General features: G+C 52.4%; 1 pseudogene; it reads left to right on the top strand.

Annotated features, from left to right (window-relative positions):
- The first annotated feature begins 2,501 nt into the window (after window positions 1–2,501).
- The window catches only part of LOC115844500 (ester hydrolase C11orf54 homolog), a 35,037-nt pseudogene continuing 11,421 nt past the window's right edge, over window positions 2,502–26,117 (top strand).

Consider the following 26,117-nt stretch of genomic DNA (forward strand, 5'->3'; position numbering starts at 1 on the left):
ACGTGTCCACCTCCCGTTGAGTCTGTGGATGGACTGAGTGACGATGGTTGTGTGGGGCACCCACATGCCCGCCGGCAGGAAACAGAAGAACAGAACCACCCCAGGACGTTCAGGCGAAGACCACCGACTCACAGTGAACGCCCAGCTCAAAACATGATTTATATTTAGCACGAGGAAAGCTGTCAAGCTCTTAAATATGTATGGGGTTGGAAGAGCCGGGAGGGAGAGAAAGTGCAGATTCTGCATGTGCCAGTGAGGAATTAATTAGAAATAAACCTCATACGAGAAGCTGTCTGAATTCTGTTCTGCTTTAGATCCGGCTGCAACGGATGACTTGGGGAATTCTCCGTCAAGCAGTGAGCACCTGGGCCTCTGGGGCAGCCCCTCTGGAACAGCCCTGATAGGTGGGGAAGACTGGGGGTGGCCTTCCTCTCCCTCGCCCCACTGTCACCTCTTGGCTTGGGGGTGACTCCTTGCTGTGGGGCGCCTGGATCGAGATGCCACGATTGTGCCTGTGCCTGGGGGGTGGGATTGTTTATGGAGCCGGGGGGCAGACAGGGCCTGGGTGCTCACGGGGGGACCACGGGCTGGTGTCACCTGCAGGAGGCCAAGGTGCCACCCTCTGCCGGGACCTGTGGTGGGGGCCCTGGACCCTCAGTCTCCCCTTTGCACTGACCAACCAGATGCCAGATGGGACAGAGGCTGGGCCTCTCCTGGGTCTGATCACACCTAGTCCTGGCCGGACACTTTACAAACACCAGTTAGCATATAGCTTCTGGGCTGGAAGGAATGTGAAGCCACAATGATCTTTTAAAAACGTAAAAACTCATCATGTCACCTTTGGGGACTCCTCATGTCACCAGGGACAAAGGCCCCTGACCCACCTGTGCTACGCAGGCCCCTCAGCTCTGTCCGGGACAAGCCCGCACCATCTTCCTCATATGCCCTGTCCTTCTGCAGCCTGCTGTTTGCTGACCTCAGACGGGCTGGCTTATTCCCACCTCACAGCCCAAGCTCTGCAGTTTCCTCTTTCTGGAACCTTCTGGCCCTGAACCTCATGGGTTGGATTCTCCCTGTGATTTAGATCTCATGTCAAGCCACCCAGTCTATGTTATCTTGTTGTGGCAGCCCACTGACTAACACACTGCTTAATGTATATTTTTTGAATAAAAGTTTGATTGAACCTTTGGAATAAATTAATGAATGCATTAAAAGCATTCAAAGGTCATCAGGTTCAGGGGTTTTCATTAAAAAAAAATTGTTTGTGGGCTTCCCTGGTGGCGCAGTGGTTGAGAGTCCGCCTGCCGATGCAGGGGACGCAGGTTCGTGCCCCGGTCCGGGAAGATCCCACATGCCGCGGAGCGGCTGGGCCCGTGAGCCATGGCCACTGAGCCTGCGCGTCCGGAGCCTGTGCTCCACAACGGGAGAGGCCACAACAGTGAGAGGCCCGCGTACCGCAAAAAAAAAAAAAAAAAAAAAAAAAAAAAAAAAACAGAAAAAAACAAAAATAGAAAAAAAAAAGTTTGTTATCTTACTGAGGTCATTATAGATTCAAATGCAACTGTAAGAAATAACCCAGAGAGATCATTTGTGCATTTTGCTTGGTTTCTGCTCAATGGTAACATTTTGCAGAACGACAGGACAATGTCACAACCAAGATGAACCCGTCGTGCTTCCCGATTTCCACACTCTCCTTGCCCTCCTGTGTCGGTGTCGTCCTGCCCCCTGTGCATTTCTTGGATCCACCAACGTAGTCCGGACCCCAAGGCACTCCAACACCCCAAAGAAGCCCGAGCTGTCCTGTTACTCCCTCCCTCGTACTATTTTTTAAAGCAATTTTTTCCAACTGACTTAATGCAAAACTCCAAGTGGGTCAGTAACAGGTGGACTCATGGAGCCACTGCAGGTATTCCTCCGCTTCCTGATCAGAGCCACTGACGGGCTGGGGATCAGGAACTAGTGACACAAAGCAGCTGGGATCTGGGGAATCCACCGTGGAGGTGCCTGGACAGATCCAAGGGACTCAGTGTCCCGGGCTGGAGGCCCGGCCCTGGCCCAGGACTTGCCTCTGAGCGTGAGCTGGGGTGCGGGGGGAAGGTCCCTGGACCTGGGTTAGAGGCAGAGCAGGAGCCAGGGTCCCAGGGCCCAGCCCTGACAGGCCAGGGTGGGAGTCTGAGGTCTGGGTGCCCCCTGGCCACCCAGGAGGTGAGTGGGGCTCTGCGTGGGGCGGTCCTGGGTCCAGCCCTAATAGCTCAGATGCGAGCAGAAGTCCCGGCCCAGCGCTGGCAGCCACCGCGGGTCCTCAGCACGCGGCAAGCACTGGCCTCACTCGGAAGGCTCCCCCCATCCTCCCACGCTTGGATCACGATTTGCCTTTTGGAGCCCAAGTCTCCTTCCATCCGGGTAGTTCTGTGAGCCCCCGGCTCCTGTTGACAAGCTGCTTCTCCGTGAGATCAGCTCCAGTGTCTGTCGCTGCCGCTCAGAGCCCCCATTTCCCCGAAATGGGACCCCCCAACTCCGTGTGGATCTCAGAGGGCCCTGGCCTTGTGAGAGGGCTCCTGGGCTCAGACTGGAAGCCGAGGTCAGGGCCAGATGCTGCTCGTAGGCAGGACTGCATCCCAGATCTCCTTCCCTGGAGCGCGCGGAGGGGACGGCACACGCTTGCCATCTCTGGGCCAGGGACCTGTTCCCACATTGTGCCCGTGAGCTCACAGCACTCCAGCTGGGGAAACTGAGGCACAAGGGACAAAGTTTTACGGCAGCTCACGGTAGCCGGGCCGGAACCGAACCCATGGTCCCTGCAGCCCCGTCTCTCTTCCTCACAGCCCTCCGGGATGGAAGCCGGGCAGTGTCCTCTCTAGCACGATCTCCACTGACAAGTTCTCTTAGGTCCTTCTCGGGGGCCTGCCCACGCCTCCACGCTCCCCGCAGAGTGGGGTTGGTTGAATTCAGCCCCAGTCACATGGGTCCACCCTTGCACAAGTTTCAAGAAACCTATTCAAGATTCTGATTTCATCCGTTTTAATTTTTTTCCCCTGAAAGTGAAGACTGGAATTCAGGGCTATTTATCTCACCAGGCGTGTGAAAGCTTAAATAAAATAAGCTTTATCTGTTGGAAGCTGTCAACTGATAAAAAAGAAAAGAATTAAGCGTATTCCTACTTAATGAACTCTCCAGACAGAGGCAGATTTCTGCCTCTTGGTTTAGTTCTTCTCTGCAGAAACAGCCATGTGCCCAGTCTGAGAACTGCCTTGGGACTCCACTCCCCGACCCCCCCAAACTGTCTAGACATCCTGTAAACAGAGCGACTGCCAGGCGGCAGCAGCAGGGAGGTGGGGATGTTTGTCACTTTGGTGACGGCTGAATGAAGATTCATGGCCACAGAATGTTCTCCTCGGGACAAAGGAATACCAGCTTCCCACCTTTCTCGGAGCGTTTTCCTGGGTCAGGAGCCCCACTCGGGAGAGCGTCATCTTCTCTGGGGAAACTATTCTCTTTCCACGACAGCCTCCCGAGGGTGCCAGGCCTCGGGCACTGATGCTGAGGGAGGCTGCTGAGCCGGGGCCTCCTGGGAAATGCGGGTTCCCCAAGATCGCCCCCCACTGCAAAGACCCTCTCCACCCAGTCAGGAAATCCAGTCGGCTCTATGTCCCACACCTACAGAGATTTAGCCACACCTGCCACTTCCACTGCCATCCCCCGGGCCAGGCCAGCAGGCTCTGCAGCCTGGACCATGGCCATGGCCCCCTCCCCGGTCTCCCTGCTTCTGTCCTCACCCCACTATGCTCCAAATGATAGGTCAGAGCGTGACAAGCCACTGTTCAAAACCCTGCAATGTTCCCATTTTATTCACAGTAAACCCCAAAGCTCTTAAAATGGTCTCAGGGCCCTACCTGATCTATGTCCACAAAACCTGCCACTTGTCCAAACTCACCTCCTTCTACACCCCCCTTGCTCACTACGTCCAGCCCCACTGGCTTCCTTGCAGGCACACTGTGGCCTCAGGGCCTTTGCACTGGCTGTTCCCTTTGCCTGGAATGCTTTTCCCGCAGATGCCGGCACGGCTCACCACACACCTCCTTTAGGTCTTTGCTCAAACGTCCCCTCCTCAAGCAGCTCTTCCCTGACCATCCTATTTTGTAGTATAGGGTCCACTCTTGGTGTTGTACATTCTATGGGTTTGGGCAAACGTTTGATGTCACGAACGACCATTATCGTATCATACAGACTACTTCCACTGCCCTAAAAATCCCCTGTGCTCTGCCTATCCTTTCCTCCCCCTGCCCCCACCTCTGGCAACCACTGATCTTTTTTTTACTGTCCCCACAATCTTTCCTTTTCCAGAATGTCATATAGTTGCAATCATATAACATGTAGCCTTTCCAGATTGGCTTCTTTCACTTAGTAATATGCATTTAAGCTTCTTCCATGTCTTTTCATGGCTTGCTAGCTCATTTCTTTTTAGTGCTGAGTAACATTCCACTGTCTGGATGCGTCACCGTTTATTTATTTATTTATCCACCTACTGAAGGACATCTTGGTTGTTTCCAAGTTTTGGTCGTTATGACTAAAGCTGCCATAAACATCCATGTGCAGGTATTTGTGTGGACATGTTTTCAGCTCTTTTGGATAAATACCAAGGAGTTTGATCACCAGATCCCATGAGAAGAGTTTCGTTTCATGAGAAACAGTCAAACTGTCTTCCAAAGTGGCAGCACCTTCTGCATTTCCCACCAGCACTGAACGAGCGTTCCTGTGGCTCCACAACCTCACCAGCATTTGGTGTTGTCAGTGTCCTGGACTTTGGCCTTTCTAATAGGTATGTCGTGGTATCTCATTGTTGTTTTAATTTGCCTTGCCCTGATGATGTATAATGTGGAGCAACTTTTCATATGCTTATGTGCTCTCTGTATATCTTCTTTGGTGAGGTGTCTGTGAAGGTTTCTGGCCCATTTTTAAATTGGGTTGTGTGTTTTCTTATTGTTGAGTTTTGAGAGTTCTTTGTATATTTTGGGTAACAGTCCATTATCCGATGTGTCTCTTGCAAATGTCTTCTCCCAGTCTATGGCTTGTCTTCTCATTTTCTTAACAGTGTCTTTCACAGAGCAGAAGTTTTTCATGCTAATGAAGTCCAGCTTATAGATTATTTCATTCATACGGATCCCATTTTTTGGTACCTAATAACTCATTGCCCAACCAAGGGTCACCTAGAATTCTTTCCTGTTTCCTTCTCAAAGTTTCTTAGCTTTGCATTTTACACTTAGGTCTATGATCCAGTTTGAGTTAATTTTTGTGAAAGGTGTAAGGTCTGTGTTCGGGTTGATGTTTGGGCATAGGATGAAGACAGTGATGAAGAAGATGATGATGATATAGCAGTGATGATGCTGTGACGCCGCTGCTGTGGCTGATGACGGTGATGTCAGCAGCTCTAGCAGATGCTGTCAATGGCCCACCCTATCTCCATGGTCCACCCTGGAGCTCGGCTGCTGACGGCTTCCTGCACTTCTGAAGCCTCAGGGTTTCTCTGGCCACAGGTGGAGTATTCTGAGCCCAAGCATAGAGACAGAGCAGAAGTGCTGGGGAGTTAAGACGTCCTCCTTTACCCTCCCCAGGGGCAGCCTCAGTCAATGACAGACAGGAGTTGGGAGGTCAAGACCCCTTGGCCCTTTGTGGGGCAATGTTGAGGCATGTCCTACACAGTCTAAGCAGGTCCCTGCCACAGGGGGGCCACTCTATCACACCTTGTATTCATTTACCTTCTTCACTGCCTTGCTCTCCACTCCCTCCCCTCCTGGACCACCTCCCCTAAACTACTTGCACCAAAACCCTTGCCTCAGGCTCTGCGTTTGGGATGCCCTAAACTAGGAGAGACCAGATGCTTGTCCAGTGCCGGGGGCTGCAGACCTGTGAGGAGGTTATTACTACGCTCATTTACAGTTGAGGAGACTGGGGCTCAGGGGGGTTGAATGGTTCAGCTGGAGTCACACAGCTGGTGGGCGCTGGCCCGGGATCCAACGCAGCCCGCTCACCTCTGCAGTCTGGGCTCGTGCTAAGTCATGAACGCACGCTCGAGTGAGAAGTGGGCACATGGTCCACCCCTCTGACTAACAGAGAAACAGGCCTTGATGGGGGGCCAGGGTGGCCAAGGTCACAAAGCAAATCAGAGCACCACTAGGACAACAGAATCCTTTTCTTTTCAGCGGCCAGCCTGGTCCTGCTGGGACAGAGATCCAGGAGTGTGAAATCAAGAATGTGCAACGGGTGGTGAGTGTGTCATTCATCCATCCCTTCATTCACAGGGTGTGTGCTAGTGTGTATAAGTGTGTGTGCATGTGTGTTTAAGTGTGTGTCTCTGTGGGAGTTTGAGCTTGTGTGAGAATGTGGGCCTGTATAAGCGTGTGCCTGTGCGAGTGCGTACATCTGCGAGCGTGGGTGCCTCTTCCATAGTGCAGCATAAAGGCACACACCTCGGCCCTTGCCCTCGTGGGGTCTGTGCTATGAGGAGTCAGACAAGTGTCCAGGCAGGGCCAACACAGGGCTCAGTGATGTGCTGGGAGAAGTTCGGGACAGTGGGGCTGGGACAAGGGGCCTGCTGCCTGCCTGAATGGTCAGGAGGGGTCTGGAAGAAGGGGGAGCCCAGCCAGGTCCTGAAACGTGAGTAGTCTGGGTGACCTGTTGGGTGGGGCTGCCGTGCCCCTCTGGGCTGGCCGGTGGAGGGTAGAGGGAAGATGAGTTTCTCTCTTCTCTTCTTGGCTGTGCTTTGACTTGCTTTGTGACCTTGGCCATGTCCTTCCCCCACTGTGGTCTCAACATCCCCAGTAATAAGGCGTGAGCCGGACCAGAGGTGCCCTCTGACACTGACCCTGGCAGGGAAGAAGCAGTTCCTGGCACAGGAACGGCCTTCTCCGCACCTGCTCTGGCCCGGCCACACTGAGCATCTTTCCCGGGGGGAGCCTTGCAAACAGGGTGGACCCCAGGTTGGGGCCAAGCTGTGGGCAGATGAGCTGGCATCTGGCCTGGTCCCCCCAGACTCACAGTGATGGGCTCACAGCTGGCAACAACCTTTCAAGGGGACACTGTGATGCCTTGTCAGGCGGCTGGTGAGCCCTTTCTGAATCCTGGTCCAACAAGGCGATGATAAAATATGCCTTCTCAGGGCAGGGAGGCCCCAACAGCCCATTATGGGAGACATTACCTTGTTTGAATTTAGAAATGAGGTCGTGGGGTGACATGTCAATGCAGTCTCTGTTTGCTGCTGGGGCCAGCGGCCTCCTCGTTCACGTGGAGACACAGAATGCAAAGTTTACATTTGCTCTTAGGATGTTTGAGACCCTCAGCTGATGTCTGGAAAGACGCAGGAGCTGAGGGCTTCCTGCAGCACCGGGTTTGCCTGAAGCCAGGCTGAGATACTTGTCTGAAATCTGAGAAATGATAAAAAGGAAACATACTGTATCCCAAGCACCCCCCCCTTTTTTTTTTAAAAACAAGAATTGTTTTTATTGTTTCTTTCAAATCTACATGGGATAAATAAATGGCTGACATTGTTGACAAAGAGACGCAAAACAAACTTTAAAGAAGTACGACATAAAAGAGTTTCTCCACAGCAGATAAAAGCAAACGAATAGAAGAAAAGGATGCTGTAATCCAAAGATTGATGCTACGGCAAGATTTTAACATGATGTAAAATTGTTATATAATGTGAAATTTTAAAAAATATTGCCAGCATTGGATAAAAGAAAACATTCCAGTATAATTTCTTCATAAGCTAAAGGAATGTGTTTATTAGATCTTAGCAAGAAATGGCTGAGAAATAATTAAATTGATTGACATTTTAATTTACTAAAAGAAGTTAAGAATAAGATTATATGTAAAAAGTACTTAGCGTTTTTTGTCAACTATATATATATATATATATTTTTTTACATCTTTATTGGAGTATAATTGCTTTACAATGGTGTGTTAGTTTCTGCTCTATAACAAAGTGAATCAGTTATACATATACATATGTTCCCACATCTCTTCCCTCTTGCGTCTCCCTCCCTCCCACCCTCCCTATCCCACCCCTCTAGGTGGTGAGAAAGCACAGAGCTGATCTCCCTGTGCTATGCGGCTGCCAAACCCCTTATTTTTAATCCTCACAGTAACTCCAGTGGGTGAGGGGTGGGGTGGAGAATGTCCACTTGCAAAGGGCTGGCTCACTGGGTGGGGCTGATTATCTGGGTGAAATTAGAGTAGGTCAGAGACATCAACCCTGGCTGAGACCCCTGATTGCACCAACTTGCTTAGCTGGGCCCATCTCGCATCTTAACCGAGTTCTTACATCAGACCAGAATGCCACCGAATTTGCTTATAATAAGAAATACCTACTGTTGGGTCAGTGATCAGCCCTATTCTCCTCCTAAGCAGACCTTGCCGTGGAAGACAAGCCAGCGGGTGGCTTGTGGAGCGCAGAGTCACAACAAGGGAAATTTCTTAGTTGATGCAGATGCTTGCTGGCATCAGCCCGAGGAAATACCCATAATGCTCCCATTCAGCAAGTTGTGTCTTAAAAGGTTTACGTTTTATCACATTTAATCATTTCAGCCATAGGGCCTTTTGCACGTGTCAAGGTCAGACCCTCCTATCACAATCATACTTTTACATTTATGCCTTTGACAACGTGATTAATGTCTCACTCCTCCCCAGACTGTGCCTTTATGAGGCTGAGATCTCTGTGGTCTTGTTCACGGCTGTATCCTCAGGCCCAGCATACAGTCCGGCATAGGGCAGAGGCCCCGCTGCTCTCTTGTTGGACGCGCTCGGGAACGTCCACGTGCCCTCGGCTGCCGAGGCTTTATGGAGCCCAACGCCTTCTCCTCAGGTTCTGAGGAGTTTTCTCTCCACCCTCCATCCCCTCTTCTGTAAAGAGCTTTGTTAAATTGCAAAGAGGCAATTTAATCTTTGTCCTGAGAAAGGCTTGTTCAGAAATCATATTCTTTTCTTTGTTAAGCCTGATGGGTTTATTTCACTTATAATGTGAAGTATCAAAGTTGTCATTCTGGAAAGTTTCAAGGCAGGGAGCAGGTGGGGGAATGAAATGGCTTTTCAAGGATATCAGGAGAGGCTGAGGGAGAAGGTGATGCATTGTAGCGGATTGGAGTTGGGCTCCAGAGCGAGACGGCCCGGGTTCACATCCAAGCTTTGCTACTTACTAGTTGTGTGACTTTGGACAAGTGGCTCAACCTCTCTGTGCTTCAGTCTCATCCATGAAATAGAAATAATAATCGTATCTGTTTCTTGGGGTTGTTATGAAGACTAAACAGGTTAAGGCACATAAAGTGCTTAAGTGCAGAAGAAACATTATGTGTTAGCTGTTATTTTGGTATCATTAGAGTATCCCCCTTCTCCCTCTCATGATCACCCATGGCAGCATTATTAGGGCTCATAACAGGAGTGAGGAACATGGCCATTGCATGACCTGTCAGTTAGGAGCATTTGGTTGCTGCTAACAAACATCTAAAATAATAGTGGCTTAAGATGAGAATTTATTTACCTCTCTGGTTTGAAAGTAGGTTGTGATGGCAGCTCTGTGGTGTTAGTTAAGACCCAGGTATTATTCTTGTTATTTTGGTTTTTGTTTTTGTGGTTTTGCTTCTCCATCTTTAGCGTGTGGTTTCCATACCTAGGTTTGCCTCATGGTCAAATATGGCTGCTGAAACTCTGGACATCAACTCTGTGTTCCAGGGAGGAAGAAAGGGACTGGGAGTATAAGAAGAACTGCTGATGACTCTCACTGTTCTTATATAGGCCAAGGTTGCCCTACTGTAAGCCCCCATGACTCTGCCAGGAGATTCACTCTCAGCTCAGGAACAGGGGCTGAAAACAGGAAGTGCCCTTAAGCAGTCCTCAGAGATAAACAAGAGCTGGTGGATAAATACCTCAGCTTCTTCGCCTCCTGGTGGGATAAGTCTGAGAGGTGTGTTCTGCACCATTTCCCCGAAGGTCCCAGCAGCACTGAGTCGTCGCCCACAGCAGTGACTGCCCATCCGTGTGCTGTGCACCGTTCCTCCCTTTCTCCGACTCACCTCCCCATGGCGCTACTCTGAAAAAATCCATTACGCTTGAATCCTTGACTCAGAGTCAGCTTGTGAGGGAACCCAGTCAATGACAGGGGACAGGGCAAAAGGGGCACCCCCGGCTGGCTGTCCACCTCTTAAGGAGCCCCTCCTCCCACAGCTCCGGTCAGCATCCACGCTCATTTCATTGTGCTCGAGCTGCAAGGGCAGCAGGGACCCGTAGGCCATTAGCTGGGATCTGCTGCTCAGGAAGGAGGTGGGGAGCGTGGCCATGGGGCGGCAGCCGGCACTCTCTGCCGCTGTGAAAGAAGGAAGAATTATGGAAAGTTTCCGCCTTCCTTTGGGACCAGATCTGACAAGGACCCGTCAAGTCTCTTGGACGCTTCCTGAGAAATGAATTCATTTATTTCATTCCACGAATGTTGGCTGAAACCTACTGAGTGCTCGGCTCTGGAATGCCATCGAGAAGAAGACACGGTTCTCACTGGTGTGAGGTGATACCTCCACTTAGAATGGGCATCGTCAGAAAATCTACAAACAACAAATACCGGAGAGGGTGTGGAGAAAAGCGAACCCTCTTGCACTGTTGGTGGGAATGTAAATTGATACAGCCACTATGGAGAACAGTATGGAGGTTCCTTAAAAACCTAAAAATAGAACTACCATATGACCCAGCAATCCCACTACTGGGCATATACCCAGAGAAAACCATAATTCAAAAGACACATGCAGCCCAATATTCATTGCAGCACTATTTACAATAGCCAGGACATGGAAGCACCCTAAATGCCCAACGACAGACGAATGGATAAAGAAGATGTGGTATATTGGAATATTACTCAGCCATAAGAAGGAAGGAAATTGGGTCATTTGTAGAGATGTGGATGGACCTAGAGACTGTCATACAGAGTGAAGTAGGTCAGAAAGAGAAAAACAAATATCGTATATTAACGCATATATGTGGAACCTAGAAAAATGGTACAGATGAACCGGTTAGCAGGGCAGAAATAGAGACACCGATGTAGAGAACAAACGTATGGACACCAAGGGGGGAAGGTGGCGGAAGTGGGGTGGTGTGATGAATGGGGAGATTGAGATTGACATGTATACATTAATGTGTAAAATGGATAACTAATAAGAACCTGCTGTATAAAAAAATAAATAAAATTAAATTTTAAAAAAAGATGACACGGTTCTCAATCTCACGGGGTCTGCTGGCGCCATGGGGACAGCTGTGGCCAGAAGCAGAGAACGGGGCCAGTGGTGGGAGACAAGGCCGGCAGGGGCCTGGCCCAGCTGCCCAAACCCCTAACCCCTGGGTGGGAGTGACACGGAGCACGTGTCGAGGGAGGCTGGATTATTCTTCAACAAGGGTAAAGACGAAGAGCCCAGATGTCGGTCTTTGGTATTGTGGACAGTCCCACAGTGGATGTCCTTGCCTGTCTCTTTAGTGCACGCATCTCAGAAAAATGGAGGTGCTGGGTGCTGGCTTGTGTATTTAAATTTCCACAAATACTGAAAAATCATCCACCAGGTGATTATCAGTATACACTCCCATCGGTAGCATATAGCAATTCCCCACATATTTGCCAAAAAGCGATATAATACAGTTTGAATTTATTTTTAATCTCATTGGATATCCCCCCCTTTTTTTTTTTTTGCGGTACGCGGGCCTCTCACTGCTGTCGCCTCTCCCGTCGCGGAGCACAGGCTCCGGACGCGCAGGCTCAGCGGCCATGGCTCATGGGCCCAGCCGCTCCGCAGCATGTGGGATCTTCCCGGACCGGGACACGAACCCGTGTTCCCTGCATCGGCAGACGGACTCTCAACCACTGCGCCACCAGGGAAGCCCTGGATATCCCCTTTTAATGTTTTAAATTAAAATTTAAAAAGTTACTTTTAAAAAATGTAAACAGCGGAGAAGTACGCATGGAGCAGAAATCAGAAGTCCCTTCTTTGTTTTTCTTATTTCTCACTTCATGCCCCATTCCAGAGGAACCACTGTTAAAAGTTTGTTGGGTATCTTTCTAGATTTTTCTTTCTGCATTTACATAATACACATTCATGAACATATATTGCCTTTTAAATGCATAACTGTTGTTATCACTGTATCATCTAGTGTCCTGGACTTTGCTTCACCACTTCTCTGTGCACCCCCCTTAATTTTTAGCATCTTTTAGTGCCCTGTTTCTCTGTCTTCTCACGCATCTACAGGCGGGAGGAGGGGGAAAGGGAGGGGAAGTTGATTATGGGGCTGTCTGGTTTTTCCCTTTCCTTCCCAGAGTTGCCTGGGGTGGGGTGACCAGTGTCCAGACATGTCTCCGGGGTGAAGACAGGAAGAAGAGAAGACGGGCTGTGGCTGCAGAGTCCCCGAAGAGGAGAAGAGAGGCAGGAGGCTGGCTGAGGCAGGGGATGCAGCACAGACTGGAATCCTTCCAAACTCCCGCGGGGAGGAAATCTCCTGAGGCGAAATTCAGCAAAATGCGATTAAGGATAAAGTTTTTATTCTTCTGTCCTGCAGGCAGCTTGGGAAAATGCCGTAGTCTCGGCATAAATGAACTCCCCCGTCTTATTTTAGTTTTAAATGACACTTGGAGCACCGGTTCCGACTCTGGGATAATGGCGGAGTCCCTGCGGCAGCCACGGCCACCGAGGGTGGCAACTGCACAGCCAGGGCGCTGGGAGCAGCGGCGCGAGGCCGGCCCGCGCGCCACACCCTCGCCCCGAAGGGAGCTGCCATCTATCCAACGCTGGCCGAAGAAGAATCAAATACATCAGATACAGACCGGAAACCACCCGCACCCTTTTCATGAAGAATACCTAGATTCGTTCACTTGTTCACAAACTCTTAGGTGGTGCTTTTGTACGCAGGGCACTGATCCTAGCGCTTTAGAAATAGTAATTGATTTGTTTCCTACAAGCTGGTGTGGGACGATTACCAGGCCTGTCGTGGAGATGGTGGGGTGGGTAGCCGTGCAGGTGGTGCGGAGTGAGGGCGCCAGCCCAGCTTATGTTTCACTCCGGGCTCCACACGGTCCCACCTGTTCCTGGGGCCTCGGCTGCTTTCCCCAGCAAAGCAGCATTCTGTCCCCAGGGTTGCAAACCACCAGCTGCCTCCCTTGTTGTCACATCCCTGCACCTCTGCACGCCCCACCCCTGGACCTCCCAGCCCCTGGCGAGGGTCTGGCTTCAGCGAAGCCCCTGTTTTGCCCTTGGACTTGGGGGCCCAGGTTCACACAAAGAGGACCCTCAGATGCTTTGGCTTCTCCAGTGGCTGTCCCAAGCAGCACAGTCTAAGAGTATGGGGAGCAGTCGACACCCACCAGGGTAGAACACGGACCAGGGTGGGACAGGAGATGAGTCAGCCTCGCCTCCTTCTGCAGGCAGACTGGTCTGGGAGGAAGGGGTCTCACGGCCTCTCCCGGGACATCCTGCCCGAGCGAGTAGGCAGCGGTGGCTGGCTTGGTGATGCCAGCCTCTCCCTCTTCTCACTCTTGCTTCCTGGGACTGCACTCCACAGTCAAGTGTCAGGGCCGAGCTCGGCCCCCAGCTCTGTTTTCCAGGGAATTCCAGCTGAGCCAGAGAGACGTGTGCCGAGTAACTTCAGCTGCCATTTCTGTGGTGTTCTCCATCACCAGGGACCTGCTAAGATCGCCACGGTGTCCGTTTCTTTCATCCTCACAGCAGCGCACGCTTTACATAGATGAAGGTTTGGCTCCATACGTGCCCAAGGTCACCAGCCCAGACGTGGAGGAAGCGGGCAGTTTGGGTCCGGAATCTGTGCTCTCAAGTGTCCTGCTAGCTGGAGCCGCAGGTGGCGTGAGGGCTGGCGGTCACCGAGCAGTCGCCACCGGCCGTACCTGACTCCGAGGGCTTCACATACAGCGTCTCAGGACCCCCGAAAACCCTGGGGAGGGGGGACTGGGATTATCATTTTACAGCCGAAGAGCATTTGGCTCGGAAACGTTTGAACAACGTCATTTATTCATTCAACACGTATCCGCTGGCTTCCTCTTCCGTGCTTGGCAGTGTTCTCGATGCTGGGGGTGTGACAGCAGGAGCTCCCGGTCTGCTGGGGGGCTGGGGGAGGGGCAGACAGCGAACAGTCACAAACACAAAGTAATGACAGGCCATGGCCGTGCCACCAAGGCATGAAGGGCGGAAGCGCCACCTCTGGTGTCTGGAGGAGATGCCAGCTTTGTTGACACCTGAGGGCCCCAGCCTGCAAGGGGTCGGGTGCGGAAGAGCCTTCCAGGCGGAGGGAACGGCACGTGCACAGACCTTGAGGTGGGAAACATCTCAGAATGTTTGGGGAAAAGGAAGACGGCCCACGTGGTGGGAGAGTAGTGAGGCCTAGAGGGAGGACACGGGAGCAGGGCCGGGGCTGACCACACGGGCCTGGTTGGCCTTGGGAGGGCGATGGGAAGGGACGGGGCCTGTCTGGCTGTTGAGAAGATCCCGGGGGCGGGGGGGGGGGGCGGTCTGTGGAGAATGGACTTGCGGGGCAGGATGGGAAGGAGGATGCCAGCGAGGAGGGTGGTAGCCCTCGTCCTGGGTGAACTCGGCACCCCTCAATCCCTCACCTCCGAGCCCTTCAGAGAAGCCAGGGGTCCAGCTCCTGGCAAACTGTAACAGCTGGAAAAACCAGGGAGCCCCAGGGTCTGGATGCCTGGTTATTTGAGGGGGGAATGGGGAGGGGGAGAGGGAGGGGAAGGCTTGGGGGCAAGTCGTGGGAGGGCTCTCTGTCTTCCAGCCTTCCGCAGTGTGCCTCTGGGATAAAATCTAGACCATTCCAAACTCCTCAGCATGCCCTGTGCAGCTCCCGCTGACTCCTTCAACGCCTCCCACCCGTCTCGTGCCTCTCTGCCTCTAGCACAGGTCTGCAGCTCAGGCGTGGGAGAGCTCCAGGCCCCCCAGAGGCCCCCTCCCACCCCTGGACCTTAGCACATGCTGTTCGCTCTGCCTACAAGCACGCCTCTGCCTCCCCCTGCCCCCCAAGATAACTGCCCTAACCTCCCAAGTCTTATCTCAAGACTGTTCCTTCTGGCAAGACTGCTGCTCCCAAGATCAGGTGAGGCCCCCTCCTTGGGGCTCCCACAGGCCTCCCCTGGGCTTATAACTACCTGCTTGTTTGCATATTTGCTCCATTCAGCTCTGAGCTCTGAGTGCGGGGACTGGGTCGGTGCCGTTCACAGTTGTACCCCCGGCACTGAGAACAGAGCTTGGCCCATTGTAGGTTTTCAGTAAATACTGCTGAGTGAACGAGAGATGGACGAATGAGTGAAGGTCCGAGGGGGAGAAGGAGCTGGTGCATCTCTTGTGCTTCCAAAAGGCAGAACCAGTTTTAGGGGCTGAAAAGGACATAAAAGCTGCTTTAATAACTGATTTCTTTGGGGATGACGGGGAATCTCCATCCCATCGTGGAAGCTTTTAAATGGGTGCTGGGAACAACCTGACAGGGTCCTGGGGCTGAGAGGTCCCCGTCTGTCTCCTCACGGCACAGCAAACCCCGGGGTTGGGGCAGGGGCTCAGTAGGTACCCATTGGGTGGATGCATGTAGTGGTCCTCCAAACCCAGAACGTTCTAGATTTGTCCAGTAGGGCATCTTAAAATGTGGCTGGTCTGAACTGAGCTGTGCACCAAGTATAACATACGTGGTGGATTTCACAGTCTTGGTATTTTCAAGTGAAAATGTCAACAATTGGCTTGCACGTTGAAAGGATAAGATTTTGGATATTTTGTGTTAAGTTCATATATTATTAAAATTAATGTTGGGAATTCCCTGGCGGTCCAGTGGTTAGGACTCGGTGCTTTCATTGCTGGGGCCTGGGTTTGATCCCTGGTCGGGGAACGAATATCCCTCAAGCCACATGGCGTGGCCAAAAAAAAATGATGTCACCTCTTTTTTTTTTTAGAAGGGATTACTAGAAACTTTTAAATGTGGCTTGCATTACATTTCAATCATGCAGAGCTGGCCTAGAATAGCAGTTCCCAACATTTCTGGATTCACTCCATTCTTTTGCATACGTACAAATAAGGAGTTTTCAGCAGTGTGTTTGAAAGGATCAAAGGACTCCAAACAGCAATCAGCTGTGACCACTCAGCATCGTCCTCAGGACATTTGCTGGGCTGGTGCAGTCCGGTCCCGCCCCCCTCCCCCGCCCCAGCGGCCTGGTGGCGTGTGGGTGACAACGTGGGACCCATCACTGTGCAGGTCCTGCTGTCTTCTCTTCTCCTCTGCAGTTCACACGCCACCCATCTTTGCAAAGGAAGTGCCTTCCTGCTTGTGGACACAACTCATGGCGTGTATTGTGCACTAAGGCCCTCAGCTCACTCAACCCCGAGGCCCCTTGCATAGAGGTCAATGTAAGAGTTTTGTATCATTTGCAGAAAAAGAAATGCTGGTGATTTATATTAAAAGAAGAGTGCACATCCCTAACCGAACAATCCCGTCTGTACAAATGGATCTTAGAGAAATAAAAGCCTGGGGACTTCACCGTCCCAGGAGCTCTTCTCAGAGCTGGCCTCCTCTGACCGCCCACTCCAGACGCTGGAGGCCACCTCCTTCCGACAGGATGGTGCCCGCGCAATTACAATTGTTCAGTCTCTTGGCTTTCCCACCTGCATACACAGATGTCAATGGCAGGGTGGTTTGTAGTTAACAAAACAAAACCAGGAACAGCCTAAATGTCATGCGCAGGGTAAAGTGAGGAATATTTGCTGCTATGGAAAGTCACAAGTTAGGGCCACGTGAATAGATCTGGGAAGATGCCAGCACAGGTTTCTGTAAAACAGTTCTGAGTGGTGTTTATTGCACGATTACACTTTGTGGGGTCTTCGAGGGGTGTTTGGGGGGGAACAGAGAAGAGGTGTGGATGGCAGAGTGGGGGATTGGGAGTGGGGGAGGGGAGGGACGGGAGAAGTCAACTTCCTCTTCATGCATCTTGGTCACCTGGCTTGTTCCGACAAGTGTGTGATGCGTTTATAATTGTAAAACAGTAGGAAAGCTGGGTGCCTCGCATTGATCCGAGCTGGGGGCCCTTGTGAGGACTGAGTGTCCAGCAAAGAGACTCCACTGCCTGCCTCAGAAAAATCAAGCACCACTGCAGCGGCTGCCGCCTCTTCCAACCCCAGGAATCTATTCCGTTTCTCATGCAGATTCTTCCGTGCGTGCAGTCTGCAGGGTGGAAGATGGGTTCTCTGCCTGCGCTGACACTAGCTTCCCTCATTCTTGCCTGGTCTGGGATCCCACCTAGACATGGGGTCAGAACCAGGAAAAGCAACAAGGAGAACACGGCTGAACGCCAGCTGGGGCGAGATTCAGGGGCGGTTTCGTTTAAGGGTGAGGGTCCTCCCGGCTCTGCTTCCCATTTGGGCCTGTGGAGACACTCGTGATTCTTGTTCCATTGTTTAACACCCAAAGAATTCCAGAAGCGAGAACGCCTTCCCTGGCTGGGAGCCGCCCCCGGCTCCGTGTGTCGGAAACAGTAAGGCAAGTTTCCTCTTGCTCCCCTCGTGAAGGTTTATCAGTCAGGCTCGGCGATGGGTGTCTGATGCTGTACCCTGGACCGCAGTCAGGTGAGGAATTCCTCGAGAAGATAAATCAGTGCGGAGACGGTGGAGACCAAAGCTGGGCAGGGCTCCTGGGTCCAACAGGCCATACGCATTGCCAGGGTCGGCGAGCCCAGACAAGAAGAGTCAGACCCAGGAGGCCCCTGGAGTGGATGCTCTGTTGCTGGAAAAGCCCGCGGGTGCCCGGGGACTGAGTGATGTTAATTCTGGGGACTCACCTTCATTAGGGAGACTAGGGCTCAAGGGACAAGCCCACGCACAAGACAGGCAGCGTGGGTTGGCTGCCCCAGAAAACTCAACTCCAACTGACTTTAATAATGAAGGGAAGGTTTGGGGACCTGCTAAACCTAGAAAGTCAGAAGCTGCTGTGGCTTCAGCAGCTCCAGCAATACGGCTGGGCCAGAGTCCCCCACCTGCCCCTCTGTGTCCGCTGTGTTGACATCATCCTCAGACCAGCCTGCACTTGGCCAAAGGTGACAGTCAGTGTCTCTTGTCACTGTTTTCTTCCAGGTTTAAAATAGTAGGAAAGAGAAAGTTCACTTCTGCAAGAGCCCAAGCAGTTCACTTCCGTCTGGGGCCAGGGACCCATCTTGGAAGCAGGGCCTGTGGCTGGACCGGGACCCAGGGCTGCTTGGCTAACCTGGCCAGGGCTTGTCCCCGAACAGAGCATGGGCCATGCTCAGCAGGGGGCCAGGTAAACTTGAATTCCTGATAAACAATGAAGAATTTTGAGTACAAGATGTTTAGAATGTCCAACATATAAATTAACAAATATATATATATATTAAGCCGTACGTGTAATGTATTATAATTTATATTTACACTTATATATTATAAGTATACATAGATATGGATATATATCTAAACGTATTAATGTTATTCACTGTTTATCTGAAATTCAAATTTAACTGGATATGCTGTATTTTGTCTGGCAATCCTGTGCACACAGGAACTTCAAGGCCCTGAGAGGGCAGTGGAACAGGGGAATGGATGCTGTCTGGGCAACCAGGAGTGTCCACTGCGGACCACGGAGAGGGCTCAGCCCGAGCCTGGATTTGCCAAGATTGATAGCATAAGGCCGGCAAGGCGATGCGTTCCATGCAGAGCTCGGACGCCGGATGGAGCCCTGGCCTTGGGACCACGTTGCGTGGAAAATGACATCTTTAAGCTGCAGCGTCATCCTTCACCCGCGGGGTGCTCAGCTCTGAGCAGAGGAACTGAGGAGATGGCAGCTCAGCCTCCGGCTCAGATCTGTGGGCCGCGTGCTGGAGGGCTCGGCCCCTCCTGATGGGCATTTCCCTCCACCCCTATTCCTGGGGAAGCTGAATGCTTATACTCAACTCCCCCCGTAAGTCTGCTGTGTGTGTGAGATGCAACCCGGTGTTCATTTAGTGTCATTCTGCTCTGCTAGACTGTGCATCCCTGGGAACGGTAGCCAGCTCCTTGCTGCTCATCAGGCAGCCCCCGAGCCTGGCCCGGGGCTGGCCCCAGGAGAGGTGCCCAGCACCCACCTGTTGGCCGATGGCCCAGCCGGTAGGGAGCAGAGCGAGGGTCTGCCTGTGGCTCCCTCACTCCCAAGCCGGGCTCTTGGTAACTTGCCATGTCCTTGAGATCAGGCAGCCTGCCAAGGGGGTCACAGGGGCTGGGTGTCCCTCTCTGCCCAGGCTCAGACCTGCTGGCCAAGCGGGCCCTCCCCCTTCCTGGGCCTCAGCGTCTCCATTCTGATGATGTTCCGGATCTTTTCCATCCTGGTGTCTCAGAACCGGACTCTGTCTTGCCCTCGTGCGTTTGCAGGAGGCTGCAGGTGCTCTACCGTGTCTGCTGGGAGTTGGCTGACGTGTACTGCAATACAGCAGCAGCAGAGCTGGGAAGTGGGAATTCAAAGGACATCGACCCACATCATCACTGAGCTCCCTGCACTCTTCTTGGCCGTGTGTGTGTGCCTTGCACGGAAGTGTGCATATGCTTGTTGGGATGTGTGTGTGTGTGTGTGTGTGTGTGTGTGTGTGTGTGTGTGTGTGGAGGGGAGCAGTGGGGCAGTTCAAGACCAAGCAGGGCCACGCAGCAGGGTGAGTTCATCCATGGGGTGCTGCCCCCAGGTGGGCTTTAAGCTCATGAGAGGTGAGGCCACCGTGGGCCGGGGCAGTCTGGGAACCCCTCCTGAGGACACAGGTCTTGTTTGAGCTCCACAAACATTTAATTGAACAGACATGGCCTTAGCAGGGGTGGGAGTGGACCCAAGTTGGAAGGCTGGGTCCTACTGGTCCCAGCGTGTGACCTGACATTGTTCACATCCTCTACGGAGGCCCAGAGTCGTTATCTGTAAAATGTGTACCAGTTTCCTCCGGGCCGCTGTGACAAAGTGCCACAAACTTGGCTTCAAACAACAGAAATGTATTCTCTCAGCGTTCTGAAGGCCAGAAGTCCCAAACCAAGGCGTGTGGGCAGGGCCGTGCTCCCTCCCGCAACGGTAGGGTCTCCTTCCTTCCTTGCCTCTTCCTGGCTTCTGGTGGCTGCCAGCCATCCTTGGTGTTCCTTGACTTGTAGCTGCGCCGGTCCAGTCTCTGCTTCCATCATCCCGTGCCCCTCTCCCTGTGTGTCCGTGTCTTCACATGGCTGCCTTCTTACAAGGACACTGGTCATATTGGATTATGGGGCCCACCCGGCTCCCGTTCCCGGCTTGCGTGGCTGCCCTGACCAGCTGGCTCCTCTGCAGGTGGACTGGTGGCCGCATGCCTTGGGCCTTCTGTGGATACCTGCTCAGGTGTCTGCCCTTGTCTGTCCCCTCCTGTCTGGTGCCACCACTCACTGTGACCTTAGACGCCCCTGCAGGTGCAAACCCCAGGCTTCCCCATTCAGGGCTGGGAGCCTCTGAGGAGGTCCTGGGCCCCACCTGTGGAGGGAGGACCCAGGGAGCCCCCAGCCCTGCCTATGGAGAAAGATGGGGCCTGGAAGGAAGAGTGTCCCCCTGGGGGAGCAAGCTTTCCAAACTGCACACATGCTCCTTCTATGAGCCCTTCTGCGGCTCGTCACAGCCTTCAGGACAGCCCCGGCACCCAGCCCCATCTGCCGGGGTCCTGCCTCTCTGCTCTTTTCTCCTACCGCCTGATCTCTTCACGCCCAGGCTACGGGTGCACCGGACCTCTCAGTTCCTCATGTGGACCCACCATCTCCCACCCACAGGCCCTTGCTCGTGCTGCTGCTTCCTCGGACAAGAGTTCCCCATCACTGCCACCTCCCAGCCCTGCTTCAGCTGCCCAACCTCCCCAGCTCTCAGTGCGGCAGTCACCACCGACAGGAAGCCCCTCCTCTGCCCCCAGTCCAGACTCCTCAGGGTGCCCCATTGCAGCACGGAGCTCCGGAGGGCAGGCCCTGGTGTGTCAGGTTCACTGACGGCTTGCGGGGCTTAGAACAGAGCCTGGCACAAAGTAGGTGCCCCGTTAATATCTGTTGAGGGATCCAGCAGGATGCCCCTCGGACTTAGGTGTTAGGCTTCTGTGAAACATCGTCTCCCAGAAGCACTGAATTGCATTCCAGGAGTAAGATGAGCTCTGGCCTGGGGAACGCAGACACAGGCACCGCAATTGTGGCAGGGCAGGAGGGACTGAGGGCGGGGAGTATCTTCCCATTCCTGCCCAGGATTCTCTCCTGAACTGTGGGTGAGGCCAAGCAGGAGGGGTAGAGGAACTCCCTGAGTATGAGGTTGGGCAAGTCACTTGAGTGCCTGGGAGCTTGGTTTCCCCATCTGCAAAATGGGCTAATAGTCATCTCTATATTTCAAAGCATGGTTGTGAGGATGGGTGCCTGCGTGTGCCAAGTATTCCACAAATCATTATTGTATTTGTTTCCTGGGGAAGTTGTAACAACGTAACCACAAATAGAGTGATGTAACAACAGACTCTTATTCTTCCATAGTTCTGAAGATAGAAGTCTGAAATCAAGGTGTTGGCAGGACCAGGCTTTCTCTGAGGAGAGAATCCTTCCATGCCTCTTCCTGGGTCCTGGTGTTTGCTGACATATCTTGTCATTTCGGGCTTGTAGGCACATCACTCCAATCTCTGCCCCTGTCATCACATGGATTCTCTCTGTGTATTTCTCCTCTCTGTTTGTTATGGATTAATTGTGTCCCCCACCCCAATTGTCTATTGAAGTCTTAACCCCCAATGTGATGTTATTAGGAGGTGGAGTCTTTGGGAGGTAATTAGGGTTAGATGAGGTCATGAGGGTGGGGCCCCATGACGGGATTAGTGCCGTTATAAGAAAAGACACCACAGAACTTGCATGCTGGCACCCTGATCTTGGACTTGTGACCTCCAGAACTGTGAGAAATATATGTCTGTTGTTTAAGCACCCCCTGTCCACCCCATCTGTGGTCTTTTGCTATGGCAGCCTGAACTGACTAGTTAACTCTCTCAGTGTCTGCTATCTCTGTTTCTCTCGCCTCTCCTTCTGAGGACAGCTGTCATATTGGACGAGGTCCAGCCCTGCTCCAGGATGCCTCATTTAACTCGATACACCTGAAGGGACTCTAGTTCCAAACAAGATCACATCCTGAGGTTCCAGGTGGATGTGGATTTCAGGAGGACATTTCAACCCGGCACAGGGGTTATCTTGTTTAATGTTTCATCCAGCCCAACAATTACCCAGTGAGATCAGAATTATCACCACCATTTCTCAGATGAGGAAACTGAGGGCGCAAACAACTGCCGAGTGACAGATGTAGGACTTGTACCAGACATGAAACCAGGACACGAATGAGAAGGTGGGGAGTACCTGGGTCCTGAAATTCACGGTGCCTCTCCAGCTCTGCAACATACACAACTGGCTATAAAGAGGAAACCTGAAGGAAAAGAAAGAAAACTCAAATTGTCTCTGTATGTTTACAACCAAAGGGCCTCTCTGGGAGTAGCATATGAAATTTTAATATTTTAGGCAGGCAGGCAGTACTTCTTGTCTAGACATGGAGAAATGTTGAGATGCAGAATTATTTCCAACGCTCCAGCCAATGCAGCATGGTTCCTGCCTGTCCCCCCAGATTATGGGGTGTCATTTACTGTGCATCTGTGGACATACATCACAGAGGCCCCAACTGCCCGCGGGTGGCCTCAGCCGCTGCATGTCACCGTGATGCAGTGGGACTGAGAGATGCCGGCTGGTGGGTTGTCTTTTCCCAGACAATTGAGCTGCTTACAAATCAATAAAAACAAGGTTGATTGGGATGAGGGCTTTACCAGAGGCTCGCACCACTGTTAGAACGACAGTGACTGTGTAAGAGGGATCATTAAACCTGTAATTAAGCTCTCAGAAACATTGGGCAGGGAAGGGAAAGAGAGTAAGGGATGGGGTCGGGTTGGCGTTTCCCATTGTTTGGCCATATTTCTCTCTTATTTGCTACCTGGAAAGGTAAGCAGAGCAGTCTCCTGCTGGCCACTCCGCTGGGATGCTGAAGCTGGGGCTGGGGCACCTGACCCGCCCTCCTCTAAGCTGTGTGATCTTCAGCCAGTTCCTTCCCCTCTCTGTGCCTCCAAGTCCTCGTTTATAAAGCGGGCTCATGAATGGGCAGAATTAGTCTCTTCAACCCCAACAGTCCCCATGGGACCCAGACTGGAGATCCACGGAGGCCGAGGCTGGGAGGCAGCTGAGGATGAGGGCAGTCCTTGCCGCTCTTGGTGCCTCCTGCAGCGGCCATTTAAAGAGGGCACACTGTGTGCTCAGCAGCAAGGGGTTCTCTCACCTGCAGATGGGGAAACTGAGGCTCAGAGCCGGGCAGCGGCAGAACCAATGCTCGGACCCCAGCTTCAGTTCCCTCCCTGCTGCATCTTCATTCACCAAACGTTTCCTTACATTGACTGTGTCCCGGGCCACGTGCTGCCAGACAACGGCGGAGCCCCATATAGCCACCAGGACAGTGGAGGCTGGCAGAGCAGCTGGGACCCCACCTCACTAAACCTCTCTGCATCCCGTCGTTACTCAGATGCAGACTGTCAATCAAGCAGCCACATGTGCCCAGTGCCCCGTGTGCTCCAGCCACCAAGGGCTGCGCTTCTAATCTGGGACGAGTGGACAGAGGGATGGCGAGTGGGGTGAGGTGTCAGTAACCCCCAGTGTCCTTGTTACAGAGCTGCCACCACCCTCCTGGGTGGCTCTGGCGTTTTTCCTTCTCTCTTGGGCCCTCCCATGGGGTGGTGTCTGGTAAAAACATACCCTCTCCGCCTTGTCCAAATGGCAGTCACAGAGGTAACCCCGGGACGTGCGGCATTGCACCCTTGAGTCCTTATTCTATTCGACATTGCTTGTCACCCAAACCATGTGCTGCCTTTCTTCCAACATAACTATGAAGCTCCTCAGAAATGCTCGTGAGTAAGTCCACAGATTCTGAGGCTGGTGGGTGACCTGTTCACTTGTTGAGCACCTACTGTGTGCCAGGCTCTATGCTGAGAGCTCTCCTTTCTGCCTCAGCATGATCCTTTGAGGGACAAATGCTACTGTCCAATTTTACAGACAATGGCAGTGAGGTGAGTGTGGTGGGCAGAATAGTGGCCTCCCAGCTGTCCACAGCCGAATCCCCATAGCCTGTGAACATGTTACGTTTCGTGGCAAAGGAAGATTAGGTGGAATTAAAGTTGCTAATCAGCTGACCTTGAGATGGAAAGACGATCCTGGGTTATCAGGTGCCCCAGCGGAATCACAGGGTATTCATAAGTCAAAGAGGGAGGCAGGTGGGCAGCGTCAGAGTCATGTGATGTGAGGAAGACTCGGTGGACATTGTTGGCTTTGAAGGTGGGGGAGGGGGCCACAGTGAAGGCGGGGGGCCGGCTCTGGAAGGCAGCAACGGCAAAGAAAGGGGTTCTCCCCTAGAGCCCCCAGAAGGAATCAGCCCTGCCAACACCTTGATTTTAGCCCAGTGATGCCCATTTTGGCGTCCAGAACTCAGGGATAATAATTTTGTGTTGCTTCCAGCTACTAAGTGTGTGGTAATTTGTCATCACAGCCGTGGGAAACCGACTGCAGCTAAGTTCCTCATCCTAGGTCACATATAGTAAATGGTGGGGCTGGATTTAAACCCAGACCTCAGGGACTGGTTCAGGGATGGACATGCGAACAAGGCTGGCAAATCCAAAGCGATCCTTGGAGTTTCCTTGGAACAAACAGGAAAGGAAATCTCTTTCCATCAGGGCTGCTGAAGACCTAGGTGCTATAGCCTGGAGGGGTGGATTAGCTACCGCTAGGTAAATGTCGTTCTGAATTACAGAACTGGGGTGAGAGGAAAAACAACGTGCTGACATTATTTGAGCCCCTGGATACCACCGTTCCTGAAAGCAACACATCTTTACATTCCGGGGACAAATAAACATGCCTTTTTGCTCAAGCTGCTTTGAGCTGGGCTTTCTGTCTCTTACAACGGACAGATTCCTGGCAATCTCAGGATTTGGGCATGGCTTTTGAAAACCTAAAGGATTAGAACTTGATTTTGATTTCCTCTGTGCAAACAACACCCCCCACCCCTTCCCCCCCCCCCCCCCACTGCCCTTTAGGTTTTCAGAGAGAGAGCAAAAAACTCAGATGCCAAGGAGCCTTTGAATCGTATAATCCTACAACGGCACAGCCTCTAGGAGCCTCTTAGTCCTTAGTTTTACCCTTTTTACACGGATACAGAGAGTGGGAGCGACTTGCCCACAGTGACACAGCTGCTAGGAGACAGCCGAGACCAAAATCTGGGTCTTTTCATCCCCACTCTACCCCTTTGCCTTCTGAAGTTCCACGAGAAAGGGCTCTGAGTGCACACTTTCTGGATGGTTTTCCTGCCGACAGGACTCAGGAAAGAACTGGGCTTGTCCAGCCTTGACTTTGCCGCACTCGTAACATGGCTCACGTTTGCTTGTGGTCGAGCCTTTAGAAGGCGGCTTTCTGGCTGAGCCACTCTCCAGCCCCGGACTCGCCTGGAAGTCACTGTGGGTTCTGCCCGTCTGGTCAGCTGTGGGTGTACAGTTAATATTTCCCAGACTACGCTTTCTTCCTGGTCCCCAAACTCTCTGACCCCCTCAAAGCTCTGAGAAGGGAGGAATGTGTCAGGGGTGGGTCTCCCAGCCATCTTGGTTCCTTTGCTGGTTACCTGTCCCGCGTCGAGGAATCAGATGGCTTCACTTAATGAGCAGCTGGGAGCCAAGAGGTCCAGACCCCAGGTTCGTGCTAAAAATGCCAGCTGTGTCCAAAGCGGGCACCAGCTCACACCCACCGACCAGCCCAGGTGGAAACACACCCTCTACTCCTCCTCCCGGCTCACGCTTTTGTTTTTTCCAGCCCCGCCACCATTTACAAAAGATCTTTCTGCATCCCCTGCCGTGTTCATGGTGGAGGTCCTTCCTCCTCTTCCTGGGAGTGGTCTGAGCAGATTCCCAGCCTCTGATCATGAGCCGGATATTTACTGAGCACTTACTAAGTGCAAGGAAGCTTCTGTCAGTATTAGTATCAGTATTAGTTTAATCCTAT

This window comes from Globicephala melas, chromosome 15 (assembly GCF_963455315.2).
Source record: "Globicephala melas chromosome 15, mGloMel1.2, whole genome shotgun sequence".
Lineage (NCBI taxonomy): Eukaryota > Metazoa > Chordata > Mammalia > Artiodactyla > Delphinidae > Globicephala > Globicephala melas.